The sequence below is a fragment of the Phyllostomus discolor genome, chromosome 12, assembly GCF_004126475.2.
Source record: "Phyllostomus discolor isolate MPI-MPIP mPhyDis1 chromosome 12, mPhyDis1.pri.v3, whole genome shotgun sequence".
Taxonomy (NCBI): Eukaryota; Metazoa; Chordata; class Mammalia; order Chiroptera; family Phyllostomidae; genus Phyllostomus; species Phyllostomus discolor.
Window position 1 is genome coordinate 28,438,443 of NC_040914.2, and position 4,926 is coordinate 28,443,368.

General features: G+C 46.5%; 3 protein-coding genes across 3 annotated transcripts in view; all 3 read left to right on the forward strand.

The window, feature by feature from the left end:
• Window positions 1–4,926, forward strand: part of LOC114510883 (zinc finger protein 420-like) — a 297,564-nt gene that overhangs the window by 94,804 nt on the left and 197,834 nt on the right. The gene's annotated exons all lie outside the window — the stretch shown is intronic.
• Window positions 1–4,926, forward strand: part of LOC118497790 (zinc finger protein OZF-like) — a 139,314-nt gene that overhangs the window by 94,793 nt on the left and 39,595 nt on the right. The gene's annotated exons all lie outside the window — the stretch shown is intronic.
• LOC118497792 (zinc finger protein OZF-like) overlaps window positions 1–4,926 on the forward strand; it is a 169,689-nt gene that overhangs the window by 94,790 nt on the left and 69,973 nt on the right. The gene's annotated exons all lie outside the window — the stretch shown is intronic.

Below are 4,926 nucleotides of genomic sequence, written 5' to 3' on the forward strand. Positions count from 1 at the left end.
GACAGCACACCTAAGAAGGCGTGAGTCAGCGCTAATCATCCCCAGAGTGACAGCAGTACCAGATTGGTGTTTGGTAAGGCGGTCAGGTGTGTTCCAGAGGAAAAGTTTATCTCTTGCCACCCCTTAAGCTGTTTTCATTTCTGTTCTCTACACCCTTTTCAGTGAGGGGGAGTCTTGCTCTCTATCAAGCATTTGCTGCACCTCGTGAGCACGGGTCAAGCAGTTAAAAGCCACTATGGTGCTCGCTGCTAGAGGACACCCATGAAAGGATAATCTGGAAACATGGACCTGGACAGAACACTAGGTTTCCCGCCAGCTGCAAGCAAATGTCCACGCTACAAGAGACACACTGTAAGAACACTCACAAGCCCATCCCTGTGGCTCAATCCCCACCTAGGTTTAGGCTTGGGAGAAAGCAAAGACTTTAATTTTGTTCAGTTTTAAAAACAGTAACTAGTTACAGGGGTCTTTATGAGTGTCTCTTCTTGCTGAATGCCAAAGAAAAGAGGCCAGCTTGAATTCTCAGGCTTTCCTACATGAGTGGGGGCCTTGTAGAGGTGACTGGGGTCAATCCGTAAGACATGCAGGGGCCTCATAGGGAAGTCCAGTCATGGTGATTCAATTTCGGCTCATGCAGAGAAATGCACATAAGATTTGTTCAGCCATTACTCTGAGCCCCCCTGGCTGTTTCAGAGGACCAGGAGAGAAACCAAGGCATGTAAGAGAGGCAAGGATGGCCATAACAGCCTCTCACAAGCAGCACACTTTTGCCCCGCTACATTCTCATTAGCAAGAAGTAGGATCTGAGGGTGCAGATGGAGTGAAGGCGAAAGTTAAACTAGGTTCATAATTGCCACGCTTGCGGTGGGAGAAACTTCTGAAATGGTCCTTTTATAATTGGTTATGCAATTATTTTAAAGGTTTTTTACAAGTCCCTTGATCGTAGTAAATGGGCTGTCTAAGGAACAAGAGCAATATTTCAGGCAAATACAGCAACTCTAAGGCTTCGGGTTGTCAGGTCAAAGGGCAGAATTTAATTAATTTGCTTCACGTTGTTAAGGAATACTGCCCCTGGTTCCCTGATAAGGGATCTTTAGACTTAGCTATTTAGGAAGAGGTTGGGCAGAAGTTGAAAAGGCACCAGGAAACTGGGACCTATTGATCGTCAAAATCTCCTTATTTGGGGGATGCTCAGGATTGCCCTGATGCCTATTCATATGTGTGACTCAGATACAAAGATTAATAAGGCAGGGGAGAATCCTTATGATATGAAAGTGGGAGAGGCCACTTCAGTTGTCTCTGATCCAGGACTTAAGTCCACTCCCTAGAGAAAAGGGAGAACTTTTACCCCATTCATCTCCTCCCTCTGCTCCTAAATGGGAGGACAGTTTTAAGAGTCAACATGATATCATTAATTTTCAGGCCCCTCTGCCAGTAACTACTGCTATGTATCTGTCTTAGAGATGCAGGCAGGGAGGGGGACTAGCAATCTTTTACTGCCTTCCCTGTCGTCACCTGGCAGGGCAGACAAAATCCACAACATGAGCCTCTACCTTAGGAAATGTTCAAAGACTTAAAGAGAAGTATAAAGGAAAACAGGCTCCAATCTCCTTACACAGTGGGTTTGTTAACAGCATTAACAGAAGCATTTCAAATAGCTCCACGTAACTGGGTGGCCAGACTATCTTTAAGCCCTGCACAGTTTACTGCCTGGCATTCTGAATATATGGTAAGATGGCGTCATCAGGCAGATGAAAATGTTAGGACAGGGAATCCAGTCACTCATGATATGCCTGTTGGATCAGGACATTATACTAGGCCAGACCAGCAGGCACTAATAGATCCTCAGACTTTTCCCTAATGTTTTGCAGCGGCTCTCTGAGCCGTTAAGGCTGTAACTGAAGCCAAGCCACACAGCCCAGGGTCCTTTATTAATATTAGACAAAGAAGCCAACGAGGCTTATTTAAACTTTGTTGACAGATTACAAGAGGCAATTCAAAGTAAAGTGAAAATCAAGATGTTGCAGATGTCCTCCTGTTGCAGTTAGCTTTTGAGAATGCCAATAATGATTGCAAGGCTGTCCTTCAACCCATTCGGTCAACTTCTGCCGCATAAGTCAGTTTATCAAAGCCTGTCAAAAATGTTGCAACAGAACAACATAAGGCTAAGGTGATGTTACTTGCTGTGTCCTTAAAAGGCGAGATTAAATGCTTTAATTGCCGCAGTGCAGGACACATTTGGAAAGAGTGTGGGAGTAAGAATTAAAAAATTCCCAGTGAAGGAGTGCCATCGTTGTCGTAAAGGCAAACATTGGGCCAATCAATGCAGGTCTACCCATGACGTGCCTGGGAAATTACTTCCTCCCCTGCAGGGAAATGAGAGGAGGGGCGCGAGCTCTGGTGCCCCAAATCCACACAGGAACCTCAACAACAGCAAGCAGCTGTTCTGGCTCAGGAAAATGTCAGGTTTCAGATCTTCACACAGCCACTAGGGGGAGCGCAGGACAGGACCTGGTCACCACTGTGGAACTCATCTTAAAGGAGTAAGATGAGGTAGTCACTCCTCCAAGCCCCCAGGACTAGTAGGACTAATTTTAGGACAGTCTAGTATGACCAGTAAGGGCATCCTTGTCCAACCTGGAGTTATTGATTCTGACTATCAAGGAAAAATAAAAATTATGCTTAGAGCACTAGGGTATTGTATTATTCCAGCTCAGACCCTCATTGCACAGCTCCCCCTCTTACCTTACAAGGTGCTGACTACTCAAGAAGGAACTAGAAGAAATAAGGGCTTTGGCAGCACTAACAATCAGTCCATATTCTGGACAGCTTCTGTGAATCTAAAAAAAGCCTGTGTTAAAGATAAAAATATGACAATCCCATGGTCTATTAGACACAGGAGCTGATGTGTCTGTTATTTCTAGCCAATATTGGCTGCCAGAGTGGCCATTAATTAAAACAGATGTTTCTATAACTGGGCTAGGGGGTGTTTCTCAACCCCAGAAAAGTATGTGGTCTCTCAAATGTTTTGGTCTGGACAGTCAAGTCAGATGAATCCAGCCTTATGTCCCTCCCACTCTGCTTAATAATTGGGACAGAGATCTCCCCACTCCGTGAGGGATTCAGGTCTCCTTGCTGCTTTTTCCCTAATGGACACTGTCCAGGCTTCTTCCCTACCCTCACATGGCTATCTGACGTGCCTGTGTGGGTTGACCTGTAGCCGCTAAAGAGGGAGAGGCTAGAAAAGCGCCAGGACCTTGTACAGCAGCAACTGGAGACAGGACACACAGAGCCATCCAGCAGCCCATAGAACACTCCCATTTTTATAGTCCCAGAGAAATCAGGAAAATGGACTTGTTCATGATCTCAGAAAGATGAATGAAATATTACAATCCATGGGGGCTTTACAACTGGGAGTCCCAAACCTGGCATGCATACCAAAAGACTGGCCCCTCGTTGTTACTTATTTAAAGGACTATTTCTTTACCATTCCCTTAGCTAAAAGGGATGCTGAGAGATTTGCTTTTTCAGCCCCTGTATTTAATAATTCACAACCTTTAGAGAGATTTCATTGCAAGATTTTACCACAAGGGATGTTAAATAGCACCGCCATTTGTCAGCATTTTGTCCATCAGGCTGTTCAGCCAGTAAGAAATTTATTTCCCCAACGTGTTATTTATCATTACATGCTCGACATCTTAATTGCTGCAGCATCTCAGGAAGAATAAAAGCAAGTTTACTACTGTCTTAAAGACAAATGTTTCTTCAGCAGGATTATTTATAGCCTCAGAAATTTGAAATCATTGAGTGGCTTTTCCTCCCTCAACGACCACAAAGAAACTGTTGATTTACTAACTTGGGGAAGAGGGTATGTTTCTGTTTCCTCTCCAGAAGGACCTTGGGAGCTGCAGGTGAAGATTACTCCCCTGAACTAGAACCCCAGTCAGCATTCATGGGAAGAGGTCCAATATTGCTTGCCTGGGGCCTTTTCCTCCAAGCTCAAAGGACAAATTGATCAACTAAAGCTTCAGGACATTAAACGAATTACTGAACTAGAGGTCTTTCAGACCCTGCATTATAATACTACAATAGCTCAATCCAAAGACTTGGTTTGAAGAGGTGGAGGAAGGTGGTGGAGGGAAGAAGCAATTGGTCGTGGGTACACCACACCCTCCCAACAAGGTGAAGTTGGGAAGTTTATTGGGCATTCCTATAGGGCGTTCCTATACTGATATAAAGGCAGGATAAGAAAGGTCCATTCTCTTGTCCTGGATCGTCGTCTCTGCACGCTTTACAAAGTTTTTTTGAATTATTTATTTTTACAGACAGGGAAGGGAGGAAGACTGGGAGAGAAGCATCAATGTGTGGTTGCCTTTCACTTGCCCCCACCGGGAAGCTAGCCTGCAACCCACAACCTGGGCATGTGCCCTGAATGGGAATCGAAGCAGTGACCCTTCAGTTTGCAGGCCAGCAGGGCTACAGATTTTCTGCAAATCAGCAGGACTATCAGCATCGGTCTCTGGACGCAGGAGGTCTAGAGAGGGGCTACAGCTTCCTTTACTGCCTCCACCCAAGCCCCTACATTCCTCAATTTCTCCCTGCTCTCCAGCACGCCGAGCTCCCGGTTCCTCTGGCGTACCGCTACTGGCCGCTGTCTCGCTTTCCTCCCACCCACCCCTCCACACCCATCCTCTCCCTGGCCCTGTCCTGCTCTACACTTTTCATTCCGCTCCCCGATCCACTGAGCAGTCTTCTCTCCGACACCCCAGATCCCTGCAGGAAACTCGCCTTCTTGCTCTAGTGCGACAGGGGCTTGTGGAACAAGGAGCCCCTCGACTGTCCCTCAGGCTCGGGTCGCTCAGCGCCACTCAGTGTGAGGGGAGCCAGGTGTGCCCGTCACTTCGGCGCGCGCGCGCGCGGGGTTAT